This window comes from Triticum aestivum, chromosome 7A (genome assembly GCF_018294505.1).
Source record: "Triticum aestivum cultivar Chinese Spring chromosome 7A, IWGSC CS RefSeq v2.1, whole genome shotgun sequence".
Lineage (NCBI taxonomy): Eukaryota > Viridiplantae > Streptophyta > Magnoliopsida > Poales > Poaceae > Triticum > Triticum aestivum.
Window position 1 is genome coordinate 295,551,927 of NC_057812.1, and position 22,269 is coordinate 295,574,195.

Sequence of the window (22,269 nt, forward strand, 5' to 3'; positions counted from 1 at the left end):
TTTGTATATTCTTTTGTCGGCGCATTTATATGCACTGGTGGCAACCTTTGATGCCCAGTGTATGTAATCCGCGGTCACGTTGCGCTTTATTATCACCGGTAGCGAACTTTGACTCCCAGTGGATGTAATATGTCGTAATTTCTTTATGGTATAGTCTAGGTTTATTCTTGGTCGGTATGTTGTAGTTTAGGCTGGAAGGTTCAGCGGGTCTCAGTGTTGTCGGTCTTCAGGCTGGCCCGTTACTCATATGTGACAAAACGTGGGCCTATAATCATCTTGGGCCATTAGCAGGTCTAAACCTATAGTAGTTTCCCGCCTTTAACATGCCAAGTAAAGTTCTGGCCAGCTAGGCTAGAGAATAGCATGGGCTTTCATCAGGCTAAAACCTAGATTGGGCTAGCGTTGAGCCGAAAAATTCACGGGTCAATACAGGCCGAAACTGCCTAAGGCCCATGTTTGGCCCAAATAGGACGAGCAGTTAACAAGCCAAAATATATCTCGGGCCTGTTTGGCCCAATAAAATTATGGGCTTTAAGCAGGCCATTATCCATGCGGGCCATAGGCCCAAAAGTGTCACGGGCCATTATCAGATGGGATGTAAGCAGTCCGGATTCAACGCGGGTTGTAATTAGGCCCAACTGTTACACATGTCCTTAACAGGCCGATAGGCCAGTTGGGCTGAAATTTATCCATGAAGACTACGGGCCGTTAAGAGACCTAAAGTTACTTCGGACAAGAAATAGCACAGTTTCTGCATGGGCCATTAAATGGCCAAAAGTTAAACTGGGTCGATGATAACCCACAAGTATAGGGGATCACAACAGTTTTCGATAAGTAAGAGTGTTGAAACCAATGAGGAGCTAAAGGTAGAACAAATATTCCCTCAAGTTCTGTCGACCACCGATACAACTCTACGCATGCTTGACGTTCGCTTTACCTAGAACAAGTATGAAACTAGAAGTGCTTTGTAGGTGTTGTTGGATAGGTTTGCAAGATAATAAAGATTACGTAAATAAGAAGTAGGGGTTGTTTAAGTAAAGAAGCAATAAAGTAAATATAGCGAGTGTGGAAAAGCGGTGGTAGGAGTTGCGAAATTGCCCCTACGCAATTGACTACTTTAATAGACCGATAGCAAGTATTATGTGGGAGAGGCCACTGCTAGCATGTCATCCCTGACTTGGAATTCTATGCACTTATGATTGGAACTATTAGCAAGCGTCCGCAACTACTAACGTTCATTAAGGTAAAACCCAACCATAGCATTAAGATATATTGGTCCCCCTTCAATCCCGTATGCATCAATTTCTATCCTAGGCTGAAGCTTCTGTCACCCTTGCCCTCCAATACATAGTCCTATCAACATACAACTAACCATATGGCGTGATCCACACGCGCGCTCATATGATGGGCACCAAAGGACAGCAACATAACCACAAGCAAATTAAATCAATCATAGCAATTCATCAACCACCGATAGGACAATGAAAATATACTCAGACATCATAGGATGGCAACACATCATTGGATAATAATATGAAACATAAAGCAGCATGTTCAAGTAGAGGGTACAGCGGGTTGCGGGAGAGTGGATCGCTGTAGATAGAGGGGGGAGGTGATGGAGATGTTGGTGAAGATGGCAGAGGTGTTGGAGTAGATCGCGGTGATGATGATGATGTCCACGGCAGCGTTCCGGCGCCACCGGAAGAGAAGGGGAGATTGGGCCCCTTCGTCTTCTTCTTCCTTGACCTCCTCCCTAGATGGGAGAAGGGTTTCCCCTCTAGTCCTTAGCCTCCATGGCATGGGAGGGGCGAGAGCCCCTCTGAGATTGGATATGTCTCTCTGTCTCTCTCTGTTTCTGCATTCTCCTCTGCTGTGCTTTCACCGTTTCTACGTTCTCCTCTGCCGTGATTTTTTACCAAAAATTAGCTTTCTTGCGGCCGAAGAAGGGCATCAACCGCCTTACGGGTGGCCCACGAGGGTCAGGGGCACGCCCAGGGGGGCAGGCGCGCCCCCTGCCTTGTGGCCACCTCGGGCACCGTCTCACGTGGATTTTTCTTCTGAAATTCTCCAAATATTCCAAAAATATTCTCCGTCTGTTTTTATCCCGTTTGGATTCCGTTTGATATGAATATTCTGCGAAACATAAAACATGCAACAAACAGGAACTGGCACTGGGCACTGGATCAATATGTTAGTCCGAAAAATAATATAAAAAGTTGCCAAAAGTACATGAAAGTTGTAGAATATTGGCATGGAACAATCAAAAATTATAGATACGATGGAGACATAACAGTCGACAACGTCCCAGATGCACCACGGGCCGCTAACAGGCCGAAACTATTATCGGGCCGAACTGGTAAACGGTCATTTAACAGGCTGAAATATAAACCTGTCTTAGAATGGGCCCAAAAGAACAATGGTATGTTAACGGGCCTGATCCGATATGGGCCGTAATTTGGCCCAAAACACGGCAGGTTGTGAACGGGCCTGATCTGATATGGGCCTCAATTTGACCCAAAACATGGTAGGCTGTTAACGGGCCAGCCCACTAGTGTCTCAAAAAACATGGTGGGCCTTTAGCTGGGCCGGCCTTTTTACCTAAAATGGGCCACTGTTGGGTTGTGCCACGTGTCGACATATCATAGGCGTCTTCCATCCATTGTAGGAATGACATCTGTCCCAACGATTAGCTAACAAGTGCATTATCTGACGAATGAGAATTTTACAGGTGGAAAATCCTCATTGGTCGGGGCTATTAACGGGTTATCGAATCCAAACCAGAACCCGATAGCTTAATGGCGACCCGATACGGTGGATGCCACGTATCGGTCACCCCTGACGAAAGCACTTCTATGACGCGCGATTTATCATCATGGAAGTGGACACTTCCATGATGATAATTTTGGTAATGTCATGGAACACTTCTACGACAACATAGGTATGACTATCTTGATTCTGTCATAAAATCGTCATGGATGTACATGCATGATAGAAAACGTGAACTACTATGATAAACACGTATAATCATGGAAGTGTATGTTTTGTAGTGGTAGCTATTTGAGGACTCTCTCTTATTCAAAAACTTTCAGATCCAAGTATTTTATTAAAACAACAAGCAAACCAAAACAAAATGACATTCCAAGAATAGCACAACTCATGTGAAGAAGCAAAAACTTAGGCTCAACCAATACTAACCGATAATTGTTGATGAAGAAAGGTGGGATGCCTACCGGGGCATCCCCAAGCTTATATGCTTGAGACTTCTTGAAATATTATCTTGGGATGCCTTGGGCATCCCCAAGCTTGAGCTTTTGTGTCTCCTTAATTCCTTTTATATCACGGTTTCCCTAAATCTTAAAACTTCATCCACACAAAACTCAACAAGAACTCGTGAGATAAGTTAGTATAAACCAATGCAAAAGCCTTATCATTCTCTACTGTAGAAAATCACTAAAATTATTATCTAACATTGCATACTAAATGCCTATGCATATTTAATACTCCTATCCTCAAATAGAATCATTAAACAAGCAAACATATGCAAACATAACAGCAATCTACCAAAACAGTACAGTCTGTAAAGAATGCAAGAGTATCAATACTTGTTTAACACAAACAATTATGAAAATTTACCACACTGTAGAAAATCTATCAGAGCTTATTGTGGAAAAGGTTTCAACATTTTATCAAATTCTGAATTTTCATGGGAATTTTTGCAACAGCGATAAACTTTCTGTTTTGAAACAACAACATGTAGACTTGCAAAATAAGCATGGGAAAGGCTATCCTTGACACTTTTATCGAAATAAAAGATGCAAAACATTATTCTAAATAACAGCAATCAAATCCTAGCAAAAGAAAATGATGATCATATCATGTGACGAATAAAAATATAGCCTCAAGTGAGGTTACCGATAATGTTGGAGATGAAAGAGGGGATGCCTTCCGGGGCATCCCCAAGCTTAGTTGCTTGGATCTTCCTTGAATATTACCTTGGGGTGCCTTGGGCATCCCCAAGCTTAGGGTCTTGTCACTCCTTATTCTCCTCATATCGACATCTCACCCAAAACTTGAAAACTTCTATCACACAAAACTTAACGGAACTTCGTGAGATAGGTTAGTATGATAAAGAGCAAACCATTTCACTTTGGTACTGTCAAGGACAAGATTCATAATTATTTCCACATGTAGCATGTCATTTCCACAATTTGTATTGAGCAATATAAGCCTTAGAAACTAGAAAACAAGCAAACTATGCATTGAAAACAGAATCTATCAAAAACAGAACAGTGTGTAGTAATCTGTACTCCGACCATACTTCTGCTACTCCACAAATTCTGAAAAATTAGGACGACCTGGGTAATTTGTCTATTAATCTTCTGCAAAGAGAATCAGCATTTTATCACGCTTCTGTTAAAAATGAGAATTATTTTCCTGAGCACAAAAGTTTCTGTTTTTCAGCAAGATCAAATCAACTATAACCATAGACCATCCCAAAGGCTTTACTTGGCACTTTATTGAAACAAAAGCAATAGAATAAGATTAATACAATAGCATAATCATGTGAACACATAAAAACAATAGGTAAAAGTGTTGGGTTGTCTCCCAACAAGTGCTCTTTAATGCCTTTTTAGCTAGGCATGATGAGTTCAATGATGCTCGCATAAAAGATAAGGATTGAAACATAACAAGAGCATCATGAATCATAAGTTCCTCTCTCATAATAATTTTCAATAGCATCATGAATGGATTCATCAATATAACCATCACATAAAGCATTCTCTTCATGGTCCAAAAGAATAGAAAAATTATTACGCTCCATATAAGCAATTTTATTCTCATTCACAATAGTGGGAGTATCATATGAAACTTGAATACTAAAAATTGTTCCCACATTAAGAGAGTAATGTCCAGTAAAAGGATATTCAAACTTATGCCAATAATTATCACTACTTTTTATAACATAAGTATATTCACAATAATCATCATAAGTAGGAGGCATGCAATCATCATAACAAATTTGATCATTCAAAGTAAAGGACTAAAAAGATCATCTCCATTAAGCATAGCACCCCAATCTTGGGACAAACATTAATTGCAGCAAATAAATTCTCAAACATGTCATTCTCATCAAACATAGCATCCCCAAGATTGTGGCCTGGCATATCATAAGCATAATCATTCTCATCATTAATAGTATGAATAGCACCAACGTTATAGTAATTTCTATCATCATAATTTCCCAAGTTGGTGCCAAAAAGATTTCCAAGATTATAAGAATTATCATTATCTTCCCAATCATAATCATCACAACAAGCAATGGGCATAACAAAATCATCTTCAATAGTGCCCTCGGACATTGTGCCATAAGACATGGAAGCAATATCATCATTAAGTGCATCATCCTCCACAATTATTTTTGATTCATTTTCATGAGGCACAACAATAATAGGAGCAACACTATTTGGGAGAGATACCCTTTTACCTCTGCTCTTTCTTCTTTTCTTCTTCTTCATCACATCACGTGTGGGTTTAATTAAATTTTCAAGCTTCTTATTGATGAGATTGGTTGAATAGGGAGCTCCTCCTCGTCACCTAATTCATTATGAGAGACAATAGGAGGGAAAGTGGAAACCTATACCCTTTCATTAGTATTACTTTTATATTCTATTGGTTTTCCCATCTTTCTATAGTTGGCAATATAAGCATTCTCATTGCAATTTACCATCCAAAACATATAGATATTCTTTAGTATAGTTTCAATGTCATCCGTGAGAATGAGTACTTCAAACCAACTATTTTTATGTGTCAATTCTTCACTCCCAAAAAATAGACAAATCTCATTATAAAGTTCAAGGGTGGTCAAGTTATTCCAATATTTGGACACGATTCAATCATGAAAAAGTTTGCGTTGAAAATTAAGATGACCAACCTTATTGCAAAGTTCACAAGTAATAGGACAAAGAGAACATAATTTTGTAGCAAATTCATCTATCATTTTGAGCAAAGAATTGGTTCTATCATGTTTATGTTTCTTGCAAAATCTATCTTCCCTATAAGGCACGTCTTCACAAACTTTATGCACTCCATAAAAATTACATGCTTATAATAAACATTTTTGTCATGACTTGTGCAATCATTGTTAGCATTTTGGATATTCAAAGAATTCATACTAACAACATTGCAATCATGTTCATCATTCAAATATTTTGTGCCACACATTTTATTGAATTATTCTTCTAAAAATTGAGCACAATTTTCCGAACCATCATTTTCAAGAAAGATATTATAAAGATGATCAATAATATGATGCAACCTTAATTCCATTTTTATATAGTTTTCTCTTATAAACCAAATTAGTGATAAACAAGAAACTAAAAGATTCAATTGCAAGATCTAAAGATATACCTTCAAGCACTCATCTCCTCGGCAACGGCGCCAGAAAATAGCTTGATGTCTACTATGCAACTTTATTCTTGTAGACACGTGTTGGGCCTCCAAGCACAGAGTTTTGTAGGACAATAGCAATTTTCCGTCAAGTGGATGACCTAAGGTTTATCAATCCGTGGGAGGTGTAGGATGAAGATGGTCTCCCTAAAACAACCCTACAACCAAATACAAGAAATCTCTTGTGTCCCCAAGACACCTAATATAATGGAAAATTGTATAGGTGCACTAGTTCGGCGAATATATGGTCATAAAAGTGTAATACGGATGGTAGAAATATATTTTTATAATATGAATAATTAAAAACAGCAAGGTAGCAAATAGTAAACGGGCACAAAAACGGTATTGCAATGCTTGAAATGAGGCCTAGGGTCCGTATTTTCGCTAGTGCAATCTCTCAACAATGCTAATATAATTGGATCATATAACCACCCTTCAAAGTGCGAACAAGAATCCCTCCAAAGTTCCTATCTAGCGGAGAACATAAGAAGAAATCGTTTGTAGGGTACAAAACCACCTTGAAACTATTCTTTCCGATCGATCTATCCAAGAGTTCATACTAAAATAACACCAAATCATTTCAGATTCATAATACTCGATCCAACACAAAGAACCTCAAAGAGTGCCCCAAGATTTTTACCGGAGAAACAAAAGACGAGAACATGCATCAACCCCTATGCATAGATTACCCCAATGTCACCGGGGGAATCCGCAAGTTGAGTGCCAAGACACATATCCAGTGAATCAATATGATACCCCATTGTCACCATGAGTATTCATATGGAAGACATATATCACGTGCTCTCAAATCCATAAAAGTATTCAATCCGGTAACAACGAAATCTCAAAGGGAAAAACTCTATTCATCACAACAAGATAGAGAGGGGAAAACACCATATGATCCAACTATATTAACAAAGCCCACAATACATCAAGATCGTGACATCTCAAGAATGAGAGAGAGAGAGAGAGAGATTAAACACATAGCTACTAGTACAAACCCTCAGCCCCGAGGGTGAACTACTCCCTCCTCATCGTGGTGGCCACCAGGATGATGAAGATGGCCACCGGAGATGATTCCCCCTCAGGCAGGGTGCCGGAACGGGCTCTAGATGGGTTTTCGGTAGCTATAGAGCCTTGCGGCGGTGGTAGTTTTGATCTAGGTTAACCCCGAGGGTGTTTGGAATATTTGGGATTTTATAGGGCAAAGAGGGGGTGCGGGAGGACACCGAGGGTACACGGGAATTTCATCTAGTCACTTTCATCATGTTGATTCGATTTGTGTCGCTACTTTGATAATTTGATATGTGGGTGGATCGGTGCTTAGGTGTTGTTCTTACTTGACCAAACCTCCTACTTATGATTAACCCCCTCGCAAGCATCCGCAACTACGAGAAAAGTATTAAGGATAAATCCTAACTAAGGGAGTCCTGGATTAGGGGGTGTTCGGGTAGCCGGACTATACCTTCAGCCGGACTCCAGGACTATGAAGATACAAGATTGAAGACTTAGTCCCGTGTCCGGATGGGACTTTCCTTGGCATGGAAGGCAAGCTTGGCGATGCGGATATTCAAGATCTCCTACCATTGTAACCGACTTTGTTTAACCTTAACCCTATCCGGTGTCTATATAAACCGGAGGGTTTTAGTCCATAGGACAAATTCATCATACAACAATCATACCATAGGCTAGCTTCTAGGGTTTAGCCTCCTTGATCTCGTGGTATATCTACTCTTGTACTATCCATATCATCAATATTAATCAAGCAGGACATAGGGTTTTACCTCCATCAAGAGGGCCCGAACCTGGGTAAAACATCGTGTTCCTTGCCTCCTGTTACCATCCGGCCTAGACGCACAGTTCGGGACCCCCTACCCAAGATCCGCCGGTTTTGACACCGACATTGGTGCTTTCATTGAGAGTTCCTCTGTGTCGTCGCTTTTAGGCCCGATGGCTCCTTCGATCATCAACAACAATGCAGTCCAGGGTGAGACTTTTCTCCCCGGACAGATCTTCATCTTCGGCGGCTTCGCACTGCGGGCCAAGTCGCTTGGCCACCTTGAGCAGATCGAAAGCTACGCCCCTGGCCATCAGGTCAGGTTTGGAAGCCTAAACTACACGGCTGACATCCGCGGGGACTTGATCTTCGACGGATTCGAGCCACAGCCAAGCGCGCCGCACTGTCTCGATGGGCATGATATAGCTCTGCCGCCGAACAGCGCCTTGGAGGCCGCACACGCATCGGTTCCGACCATTGATTCGGAGCCTACTGCGCCGATCGAGGATCAGCGGTTGGACGCTGCCTCAGGGGCTGCGATCTCAGAGGCGATCGAGCCGAACTCCAGCCCCGCACTCCGCATGGCCCGTGACTCCGAGGAGCCGGATTCCTTTCCGAACTCCGAGCCCCCCGCGCCCCTGCCGATCGAATCCGATTGGGCGCCGATAATGGAGTTCACCGCCGCAGACATCTTTCAGCACTCGCCCTTCGGCGACATCCTGAATTCGCTAAAGTCTCTCTCTTTATCAGGAGAGCCCTGGCCGGACTACGGTCAGCAAGGATGGGATTCGGATGATGAAGAAATTCAAAACCCACCCACCACCCACTTCGTAGCCACTGTCGACGACTTAACCGACATGCTCGACTTCGACTCCGAAGACATCGACGGTATGGACGACGATGCAGGAGACAACCAAGAACCAACGCCTATAGGGCATTGGACAGCCACCTCATCTCACGATGTGTACATGGTGGATACCCCTAAAGGAAGCAACAACGAGGAAAACGGGGATGGAAAGAGGGATCGATCTCTCGAAAAACAATCAAAGCGTCGGCGTAAACGCCGACCCAAGCCCCGCCTCGATAAAGACCCAGCCATAGAGCAGGATGAGCCGGTAGACGACGAGCATGCCTTAGAGCAACCGTCCCAACAGGACAACCCGGATAGAGAAACCGAACATCCCTCCCCCGGCGAAAATGGCATTCCGGACGACCCTACGCCGGACAAGCCCACGAAGCAGAAGAACCTCCACAAACGGCTCGTTGCAACCGCACGCAGCCTGAAAAAGCAGAAGCGGAAGCTAAAAACTGCGGAAGATGCACTCAGGATCAGATGGAGTAAAGTAATCAATACCGCAGACAAATACGGCGACAGTCGCCGCACTAAAAGCTATCCGAAGAGAAAGCTACTGCCTGAATTCGACGAGGAGGCCTTAGAGCCCTCGCATTCCAAAAGTGAGAAAGCCACACGGTCGGATAGACGACCCCATGGCCAGCATAAAGCGGCAAGCAGCGCCGCACTTAAGCCGGCATGCGACCCACTTAAGGATTCGCATCATGGCCCAGCCAGGTCCATTTACGGGCCAAGAAAGCAAGCTCTCGTAAGCAATGCAATAAAGCCATTATCAGAATCCGGCACACCCAAATACAGGGGTGCCGCACACCCCCTATGTTTCACCGATGAGGTCCTGGATTATGAATTTCCAGCGGGATTCAAACCCGTAAACATAGAGGCATATGATGGAACAACAGACCCTGGAGTCTGGATCGAGGATTATATCCTCCACATACATATGGCTAGAGGAGATGACCTCCACGCCATAAAATACTTACCCCTCAAGCTTAAAGGGCCAGCCCGGCATTGGCTCAAAAGCCTTCCTGAAAACACAATCGGAAGTTGGGAAGAGCTCGAGGACGCTTTCCGAGCAAATTTTCAAGGGACCTATGTCCGCCCTCCGGATGCAGACGATCTTAGTCACATAACTCAACAGCCCGGAGAGTCAGCTCGGCAATTCTGGAATAGATTTCTTACTAAAAAGAATCAGATAGTCGACTGTCCGGACGCTGAAGCCTTAGCGGCTTTCAGGCATAATGTCCGAGACGAATGGCTCGCCAGACACCTCGGCCAAGAAAAGCCAAGAACAATGGCCGCACTAACAAGCCTCATGACCCGCTTTTGCGCAGGAGAGGACAGCTGGTTGGCAAGATGCAGCACCAGTGACCCAAGTACATCCGAAACTAGGGATGGAAACGGAAAACCGCGACGCAATAAGGACCGTCGCCGGACTAAGGAAAAAAGTCCGAAGAGCACGGCAGTCAACGCCGGATTCAAAAGCTCACGACAGAATCAGAAAAAGCCGCCCCTCCAAGATAACAGGGACGACCTATCCAACCTAAACAAAATCTTGGATAGGATATGTCAAATACACAGCACTCCCGGAAAGCCTGCTAACCATACCCACAGAGATTGTTGGGTTTTCAAACAATCCGGCAGACTCAACGCCGAACACAAGGGGCTCGACACACCAAGCGAAGACGAGGACGAACCCCAAAAGCAGAGTACCAGGAAACAAAAGAATTTCCCACAAGAAGTAAAAACAGTAAACTTACTCCACATAACAAAACGTGCGGCGCCCATAAAGGTACGCGCCCCACGGCCTATCCCAAAGGAATCCCGCCACTGGTTGTCAAAACCAATCATCTTCGATCATCTGGATTATTCTAGAAGTGTCAGGAACCCAGGCTGGACTGCCCTGGTACTCGATCCAATAATTGGCGGACTCCAGTTTTCAAATGTCCTTATGGACGGTGGCAGCGGACTCAACCTGATATATCAGGACTCAATCCGCCACATGGGGATCGACCCAAAAAGAATTCGCCACAGCAAAACCTCCTTTCAAGGAGTAACGCCAGGTCCGGACACCCATTGCATGGGTTTTCTCCGGCTCGAGGTTATTTTCGGCTCTGCCGATAACTTCCGTCGCGAAAAGCTGACTTTCCACATCGTCCCATTCTCAAGTCGCTATCAAGCACTACTGGGACGCGAAGCTTTCGCCCGCTTTAACGCAATACCGCATTATGCATCTCTTACGCTTAAGATGCCCGGTCCACGCGGCATCATCTCCTTAAAGGGGAAGCAGTGAGAACACCTCCCCCAAGCGGAGGATTGTGCGGCCGCTTTAACAGCCCCACAATACAATGGCTTCACCAGCCAGAACATCGGAACAGGTCATTAAGACCACGGACACGGATAGACGAGTCCGGCACAAAAGTATCGTTGATAAAGGCTTAGTGGCCATATACCCCTGCACTAGGGGCTTCACACGTATAAAATAAGAGACAATAAAGCTCAATTTTTCATATTTTACTTTACACTTTGTTTATTTCATATAACTTTTGTTCGGCACGCCCCTTTTTCAACTTAGTTGCTCTCTTTTTACAGATGAACGTCGTGCTGCGCCCGTCCAGGATACGGCACAACGGAGACACAGGCGCAGACGTGCAGTAGGGACCCGTTCCAAGGATTCTTTTCAGATTAAGACCCTGCGTAAACCTTTTTTACTGTCTCTTGTTGATACACATCCCCTGGTTCTATGACCAAGGAGGAGGCTGGCGTCTTGGCATGTGGCCACGTCAGAATTCTTGCGCGTACCTGGACACTAGGGGCTTATACCTCAGAGCGTTACCTCGCCCGCTCTCATAAAGACCGAATACCTTAGGGAGTGTTCGGCGTCGCGAGTTTGGCCTTATATGCATCAGCTCCGAGTCATGATTTTGGTCAAATGTTGGGTTGCCCGGCTCCTGTGTTCGGCCGCCTTACGTTCCGCTCTATCGGCTAAGGCGGCACCAGGAGAACTACTGCGATTGTGCCCTGGTTCGGCCAGGCGAGCACCTCAGTAGAGAAAGCCGAAAACCGACTGTCATGATATGGCGTGAGACTGGTCAACCACTCGATGACTCTCCGGAATCTGTAGGATTCCTCCGCATTAACGAAGGGCCGTTTCCCGGCCAGGCACATACGCGCCCCGAATTCGGGCGAGCGCAGTCGCCACCAGGGGCTACCTAAATAGTCCCATTGTCAAGCTCCTATGGCTAAGTGAAAGTGTTAAAGCATTATAGTCCGGTTGCCTAGCTCGCTGCGCTATCACCTCCTTTGTAGGACCAAGACGTTGGATTAAGTGTGAAAATGCGCCTTCTGCGAGCACCCCCGCACTATGTGCGTGGGGGCTGAAGCCAACGACTGCAATCTTTCAGATTTTGTATATATATCTTAAAACGGCCGCACAGGAGGTGTTCCAAATACTTGAAGGCACAAGTATAAAAGGCTACTACAATTCATCAAAATATTGCTTTATAATTACATATGCTATCAGAACATAGCATCCTTCGAGCACTGCGTCTCTATTACACGAGCGCCTTCAAGGACTTCCTGAAAATAGTGCTCGGAGGGTACTCGGCTTTTGTCCGAATCTCGGGATGCAACAACGGTGGTCTCCATCTCTGCCCAGTATGTCTTGACACGGGCAAGAGCCATCCGTGCGCCCTCTATGCATGCTGACCTCTTCATCGCATTGATACGTGGCACCGCGTCAAGGAATTGCTGCACCAAGCTGAAATAACTCTTCGGCTCCGATCTCCCCGGCCACAGATGACCCATGACGTACTTCATGGCGAGTCCGGACAATCTATTCAGTTCGGCCCATTGAGCCAGACGATCGTCCACTGCCAGTGGACGCTCTGGATTCTGGAACTGCGACCAGAAAAGCCTTTCCACTTCGCGATCTTCTTGATCTCGAAAGTATTCGGTCGCATCAGCAGCACTCGCTGCCAAATCCAGATAGGTGTCCTCCGCACTCCACATCCGGTCCAACGGAGCAAACTTCGGATCGCAAAACTTCCTCCGCAGCATAAAGGGCTTTCCAGCCGCAATCTGTCCGGCCTGACGCAGCTCCTCCTTCGCAGCTCTCATCGCAGAGCGAGCGTCCTTGGCATCAGCAACGGCCTTCTCTAAGTCCGTCTGTCTCGCCCGGTCTTCTTTCTCAAGAAACTTGCAACGGTCAGCAGCACTTTTTAACTTCACGGCCATCACGGCCATCTCCTTCTTGCTTCGGCAGTGAGCAGCCTGTTCGGCTCTCAGCTCTTCAAGGGCCTTCTCGGCAGCCGCATCACTTTTCCTGGCTTGTTCCTTAGCTCGGGCAAGTTCCGCCCGAAGACTCTCCACGGCGGCCGCACCATCTGCGTCAAGCACACACATTGTAAGATACTGGCATAAAGCTCCTCTTACCAGATGCCGCCCGAGGAATTGCATACCTTGAGCCTCATCAAGCCGCTCGTTGACGAGCGCGATGTCGGCATCTGCCACGTCAAGTTGCCGCTTTAGTTCGGCAAAATCATCAGTTCGGCTCGATTCCGGACACTTCGCCACCTGTATACAAAGGCGACATTTTAGACCTGGGATTATGATCCTCTGCGCGCCGTCAATTTTGACAACGCACAGAGTCTCAGGGGCTACTATCTACACAGGGCGCATCTTGTTTATGCGCAACTGACAAAGAAGTACATTATCAAACGTACCTCAAAACCCGTCAGCAAACTTCTGACGGCCTCATGCAATCCGCTTTCCGCGGACGAAATCCTTCCAATCACCGTACCCATCAATGCACGGTGCTCCTCTGAGATAGAAGCTCGCCCCAGCAGAATCATCAGCTCCTCCGACCGCGCATCGGACGGTGCCGGACTCGTCCTATGACCTCCATCGAAGGCCGGACGCGGAGAACCTTGGGGGACATATGGCTACCTTCCACCCCTGCCGGATTCGGAGAAACCCTCCGCGACGACACCTCAGGGTCGCCCGCCTCGCCAGGCGGTACGGCAGGGGGAGGCGTTCCACTCTCCATCATCTCCGGAAGAAGATCCCCCGAAGACGAGCTCTGCTGAGAAGGGCTGAGGTCCGAGCTACAAAGTAAAATTTCGGTTAATCTTCTCAGATAAAAAGCAAGGATTTCTCTCATCCCTCTAAAGGAAAATCTTTCTCTACTTACGGCTCGCTGGAGGGCTGATCCCTTTGAGGGCGTAGTTCGGCCGAGGATCTCCCCGGCGTCGGACCCTCTGACGAGGACTTTTCCCCCCGCTTTGAGGCCATGGTCTCCGGGTCGTCAGAGGCGGCCCTCTTCTTCCCCTTAGGAGAGGAATTGTCGGTTCTTCCCTTCGGAGCAGCCTCCTTCGAGGAGGCCATAGTTTCCTTGTCCTCCCCCTCACTTCCCTCCAAAGGCACGATCTTCAACATCCTGACTAGCACGGGATCCGGCCTGGTCTCAGGAAGGGGAGCCGGACACCTGATCAGCTTTGCCTTCGCTATCCACTCCTGTTTAAAAGGACAGCTCTTTTAGGGGCGAATTTATGACAATTTTACGGATAGCGAGTCCGGGCACAAGGTTACTTACTTGAGTATCCGGGCGATTGCAGCTTAAACCTGCGTCCTCGGTCAAATCCGGACACATTGCTTGTGATCCGAAGAACATTTTATACATCTCCACGGGCGTTGCGCCCATAAAATGCTGGAGAGCTCGTGGTCCCTCCGGATTAAACTCCCACAGACGAAGGGAGCGACGTTTGCCGGGCAGTGTTCGGCGAATCAGCATGACCTGCGTCACCTTGACCAGGTTGAGGTCTCTTTCTAAGAGATCCCTAATGCGGCCCTGCAACAAGGGCACGTCTTTGGATAACCCCCAATCTAATCCTTTGTTGACCCATGACGCTAGCCGTGGTGGGGGACCCGAGCGAAAGGCAGGAGGCGCCACCCACTTGGTGCTCCTGGGAGCGGTGATATAGAACCACTCTCGTTGCCACAAGCCGAGCTCCTCTTGAAAGGAGCCCTCGGGCCATGGAGCATCAGCATTCTTACTTATGACAGCGCCTCCGCACTCTGCGTGCCGTCCCTCGATCATCTTCGGCTCCACTCCAAAAGTCTTGAGCCATAATCCGAAGTGAGGAGTAACACGGAGGAACGCTTCGCACACAACGATGAATGAGGAAATGTGGAGGATGGACTCCGGAGCTAAGTCATGAAATTCCAGCCCATAATAGAACATCAGCCCCCTCACGAAGGGATCCATCGGGAAGCCTAACCCCCGAAGGAAGTGAGACATGAACACTACGCTCTCACCGGGCTGGGGACTGGGAATAGCCTGCCTTTGAGCAGGCAACCTATGCAAAATTTCGGCGGTCAAGAACTTAGCCTCTCTCAACTTTAGCACGTCCTCCTCCGTGACGGAGGAGGGCATCCATCGGCCTTGAAGGTCGGAACCGGACATTGTCGAAGGTCCGAAGCGCCTGGAATCTGGAGCCTAGGGTGTTGGAACTCGAGGCGACGGGCGAACTTGTTTTGAGATTGGAGAAAAGGAGTAAGGCCTTGGTCTCTTTATAAGAGGTTGAATACCAGGAGCCCTCCCCGTAACCGTTTGGGACTCGCCTTTAATCGAGAAGACATGCTAACGGGCACGATTGGGTTACCCACGTCCGTATTGATGAGAATCCCGTAAATAAAGGGGACACGATCTCTGCTTTGACAAGACGTGCCAAGGAAACCGCCTCGCAAAACACGCTGAGGTGGAAAAGTGAAAACGATTCGAATAAAGGCTTGGCCGTAGTGTGATGTCACGCTGCGGAATACGTCAGCGGATTAGATTTGTGTTAATATTATTCTCTCTGTGGCAATACGTGGAAACTTATTTTGCAGAGCCGGACACTACTCTTGGTGTTTACAAACTTTTATGAAGAATTTGGAGGAGGAACCCGCCTTGCAATGCCGAAGACAATCTACGCGCCGGACTCGTCGTCATTGAAGCCTGGTTCAGGGGCTACTGAGGGAGTCCTGGATTAGGGGGTGTTCGGGTAGCCGGACTATACCTTCAGCCGGACTCCAGGACTATGAAGATACAAGATTGAAGACTTCGTCCCGTGTCCGGATGGGACTTTCCTTGGTGTGGAAGGCAAGCTTGGCGATGCGGATATTCAAGATCTCCTACCATTGTAACTGACTTTGTGTAACCCTAACCCTCTCCGGTGTCTATATAAACCGGAGGGTTTTAGTCCGTAGGACAACTTCATCATACAACAATCATACCATGGGCTAGCTTCTAGGGTTTAGCCTCCTTGATCTCGTGGTAGATCTACTCTAGTACTATCCATATCATCAATATTAATCAAGCAGGACGTAGGGTTTTACCTCCATCAAGAGGGCCCGAACCTGGGTAAAACATCGTGTTCCTTGCCTCCTGTTACCATCCGGCCTAGACGCACAGTTTGGGACCCCCTACCCGAGATCCGTCGGTTTTGACACCGACACTAACCATAACATTAAACTTTTGGATCCAATCGGTCCTTACGGAATAGCACATAAACTAGGGTTTAAGCTTCTGTCACTCTCGCAACCCATCATCTAATAACTACTCCACAATGCATCCCCTTAGGCCCAAATATGGTGAAGTGTCATGTAGTCGATGTTCACATGACACCACTAAGGGAATCATAACATACATACTATCAAAATATCGAACACATATCAAGTTCAAATGATTACTTGCAACATGGTTTCTCCTGTGAGTTCAAGAACAAAAGTAACTACTCACAAGTTATAAACATGCTCAAGATCAGAGGGGTATTAAATAGCATACTGGATCTGAACATATAATCTTCCACCAAATAAACCATATAGTAATCAACTACAAGATGTAATCAACACTACTAGTCACCCACAAGCACCAATCCATAGTTCCAGTAACAAGATTGAACACAAGAGATGAACTAGGGTTTGAGATGAGATGGTAATGTTGAAGATGTTGATGGAGATTGCCCTCCCCAAGATGGGAGCATTGTTGGTGATGATGATGACGATGATTTCCCCCTCCGGGAAGGAAGTTCCCTGGCAGAATCGCTCTGCCGAAGAGCAAAAGTGCTCCTGCCCAAGTTCCGCCTCGAGACGGCGGTGCTCTGTCCTGAAAGTCCTCTCTTTATTTCTTTCTAGGTCAAAATGACATATATACCAGAAGATGGGCACCAGAGGTGGGCTGGGTGAGCACAACCCACCAGGGCATGCCTGGGCTCCCTGGCACACCCAGGTGGGTTGTGCCCACCTGGTGGGCCCCCTCTGGTACTCATTTGCTCCAATATTCTACATATATTCCATAAAAATTCTCCGTGAAGTTTCAGCTTGTTTGGAGTTGTGCAGAATAGGTAGCCTGACGTAGCTTTTCCAGGTCTAGATTTCCAGCTACCGAAATTCTCCCTCTTTGTGTGTACCTTGCATATTATGAGAGAAAAGGCATTAGAATTACTCCAAAAAGCATTATTATGCATAAAAACATCATAAATAACAGTAATAAAACATGATGCAAAATGGATGTATCAACTCCCCCAATCTTAGACCTCGCTTGTCCTCAAGCGAAAAATGAAATCGTAAAACATGTCCACATGCTTAGAGAGAGAGGTGTTGATAAAAACAAAATACGAACATAGAAGCATCATGTGAATTATTATAACAACAACAAACTTTAATATAAAACTTTTGTCCTAGAACTTTTATCATAGACTTCTTATGAATAGATAGCAACTCATCACACTATCGAAGTATAAAGCATAAAATCCATTAGAAACCACTATGTTCTCGGTCAACTTTGCAACTACAATTCATCATCTTTTCAGGAAGGGTCACGTATCGGAGCCTTTAGGCAAGTCCACATACTCAACCATTATTTAGTCTTCTATGATTGCTAACACTCACCGCATACACATGAGCAAAACGTTTCAACCGAACACATAGAAATATAGGGGCTTATAGTTTCGCCTCCCAACATATTCACCTCAAGGGTGTTGTCAACAATAATAACTCATGCTACCCATATTCAACTGGACATATGTGCCTAGATCTTTCCTCACCACATGATTCTTGCCAAAGGAGAAAAAAAATAAAAAGGAATAGAGAGAAAACTTTTACTCCTCGCGTAAAAGTAAATACCTAAGAGTAAAAGATAGGCCCTTCGCAGAGGGAAGCAGAGGTTGCCATGCACTTATTTGTTTGTATGCTCAACCCCTTAGTGCAAAAGAATGTCATACTATATTGCCCCTTGTGATGGCAACCTTTATTATGCAGTCTGTCGCTTTTATTTTCACCATCACAAGTTCGTACAACGCTCAATTTTCTCTTATACTAAATGATCTCACACTTTTAGAAGCAATTTTTATTGCCTTAATGCACCGATGACAACTTACTTGAAGGATCTGACTCAATCCTTAGGTAGGTATGGTGGGCACTTGAAAATAAGATTTCGGTGTAAGGGTTTTTGGACGCAAAACAGTATCTCTACTTAGTGTGGAATTTTTGGCTAGAAAAGATAGGGGGCAAGCACCACATGTTAAAGGGTCCATGACAATATGACTTCTATTTGAATATGAACAAACATAAATCATTAAGTTGTCTTCCTTGTCCAACGTCAACAATTTTGGCATATAATATTTCGATGGGGGCTCACAATCACAAAAGATTTCCAGGATAGTATATTTATATGCGAATCTTCTCTTCGCTTATTAATTCTTTCATGAGTTGCATCATTGACTAATGCTATGTTTGTCAATCTCTAATAAAATTTTCTACTTATACTTTTCCTTATGTGGTGTCATCACCTACCATAAGATTATCATATGATCTTTTTGATTTATTTCCTTTCTCTTTTATTTATTTATTTCCTTTCTTTTTATTCCAACAAGAAGGTAAAGAAAGCAAGAACTCAAACTAAACTTTATGATATATATCTCGCACATGATTACAAATATAGATCACTAAGCAAACTCTCGAAAAGAAAGGATCAAACTAAACTTTCATTCATCTAAAGCAAAAGATAACTAAGAATCAAACTAAAATAAGTAAAGGCAAAAGATAGTTGGGATGATATGATACCGGGGCACCTCCCCCAAGCTTGGCAGAAGCCAAGGGGAGTGCCCATACCCGATACTCAATTTTCTTTTCATGATGAAGAAGGTGGTGATGGTGATGAAGAAGAGTTCTTGTCCTCGGGTTTCCATGGCAGATGGGATATGACAGAAAACAGCAAGGAAAAGAAAACAGAAGATTTCTCCATGATATGGTGGTCAATAGGTTTGTGGGGTATATAAAGATTTTTTATCTTGGGAAACAAGCAAGCTGTAGAAAAACGGAGTCCGGAAGGTACCCTGGTGGGCACAACCCACCTGGGCGCACCTGGCTTGCCACGCGCTCCCTGGTGTCTTGTGCCCACCAGGGTGCACTTCCTGGAAGTTTCTTATTTTCCTAATTTTTCTTATATCCCAAAACTGACAAAAAATATTTTTGCGGATTTTTCGGAGTCCGTTTACTTATCGTATCACGTACCTCCTTATTTTCACGATTTTGGAGTGTTCCGGAAGGACTCTTTTATGTGTTCTTCCAGTGTCAAAGTTTGGATACTATTACTTTCAACATTAATGGGCGTACCTGAGATATAGTGTTTTATTCATTGCCCATTAACAACCTTCGGGTTAGTACCTTCCAGACCGATAAACCTCCTCGATAACATAGTGTCCTTCCCATTTGGAGAGGAGTTTTCCTGCAAAGAATCTAAAATGAGAGTTGAACAAAAGAACATATTCTCCAACTTTAAACTCACGCTTTTGGATTCTTTTATCATGCCATCTTTTAACTTTTTCTTTAAATAACTTGGTATTTTCATAAGCTTGGGTTCTCCATTCATCTAATGAGCTAATATCAAATAACCCCTTTTCACCAGCAAGTTTGAAATCATAGTCGAGTTCTTTAATTGCCCAATATGCTTTATGTTCTAACTCAAGAGGCAAATGACAAGCTTTTCCATAAACCATTTTATAAGGATACATACCCATAGGATTTTTATATGTTGTTCTATAAGCCCAAAGTGCATCATCTAATTTCTTAGACCAATTCTTCCGGGACCTATTGACAGTCTTTTGCAAGATTGATTTTATTTCTCTATTGCTAAGTTCAACTTGACCACTAGACCGAGGATTATAAGGTGGTGCAATTATATGGTTGACATCATACTTAGCAAGCATTTTACAGAAAGCACCATCAATAAAGTGTGAACCACCATCAGTCATTAAATATCTAGGGACTCCAAACCTTGGGAAAATAACTTCCTTAAGAATTTTAATAGAGGTGTTGTGATCAACACTACTGGTTGGAATAGCTTCTACCCACTTAGTGACATAATCAACAGCAACCAAAATATGTGTATACCCATTAGAGGAAGGAAAAGGTCCCATGTAATCAAATCCCCAAAAAATCAAATGGTTCAACAACAAGTGAATAATTCATAGGCATTTCTTGATGCTTACCGATATTACCTATTCTCTGGCATTCATCACAAGATAAGGAAAATTTACAGGCGTCCTTGAAGAGAGTAGGCCAATAAAGTCCATATTGCAATACCTTGTGAACAATTCTATCTCCAACATGATGTCCTCCATAGTCTTCGGAGTGAAATTTCCGTAAGATTTGTCTCTGTTCATGCTCAGGTACACAATGCCTAATAATACCATCTACTCCTTCTTTATAAAGATGTGGGTCATGCCAAAAGTAATGTCTTAAATCATAGAAGATTTTTTCTTTTATTGGTATGTAAAGCTAGGTGGTAAATATTTAGCAACAATGTAATTAGCACAGTCAGCATACCAAGGAGTGTTATGAGAAACATTTATTGTAGCTAACTGCTCATCAGGAAAGCTATCATCAATAGGTAGTGCGTCATCAAGCACCTTTTCAAGCCTAGACAAGTTATCAGCTACGGGGTTCTCAACTCCTTTTCTACCGGTAATATATAAATCAAATTCTTGTAGCAAGAGAACCCATCGAATAAGTCTAGGTTTATCATCTTTCTTTTCCATAAGATATTTAATAGCAACATGGTCGGTGTGAACAATTACTTTTGAATCAACAATGTAAGATCTAAATTTATCACAAGCAAACACCACTGCTATAAATTCTTTTTCTGTAGTAGCATAATTTTGTTGAGCATTGTCTAGAGTTTTACTAGCATAATGAATAACATTCAGTTTCTTATCAACTCTTTGTCCTAGAACAACACCAACAGCATAACCACTAGCATCACACAGAATTTCAAAAGGCAAGTTCCAATCAGGTGGTTGAACAATAGGTATAGAAATTAAGGATTTCTTGAGTGTTTCAAAGGCTTCTAAAAAATCAACATCAAAAACAAAAGGGACATCCTTTTGCAAAAGGTTTGTAAGAGGCCTAGGAATTTTATAAAAGTCTTTGATAAATCTCCTATAGAAACCATCATTACCTAAGAAACTACGAATACCTTTGATATCTTTAGGACTTGTCGTTTTCTCAATTGCATCAACCTTAGCTTTGTCCACTTCAATACCTCTATCAAAAAATTTAGGAACCAAGACAATACCTTCGTTAACCATAAAGTGGCACTTCTCCCAATTCAAGTCAAGATTTGTTTGTTCACATCTTTGCGAAGCTCGATCAAGATTGCTTAAACAATCATCAAAAGACTTCCCATAAATGGAAAAGTCATCCATGAAAACCTCAACAATCTTTTCACAAAAGTCAAAGAATATAGCATTCATACATCTATGAAAGGTAGCAGGTGCATTGCATAAGACAAAAGGCATACGTCTATAAGCATAAGTTCCAAAGGGACAAGTAAAAGTGGTCTTTTCTTGATTATGTTGAGAAACAGGTACTTGTGATAAACTAGAATATCCATCCAGAAAGAAAAAATGTGTGTGCTTAGATAATCTCTCTAGCATTTGATCAATAAAAGGTAGAGGGTAATGATCTTTTCTAGTTGCTTTGTTTAATTTTCTAAAATCAATTACCATTCTATAACCTGTAACAATTCTTTGTGGAATAAGTTCATTCTTATCATTAGGAACAACAGTGATACTGATACGTCTCCAACGTATCTATAATTTTTGATAGTTCCATGCTATTATATATTCTGTTTTGGATGTTTAATGGGCTTATT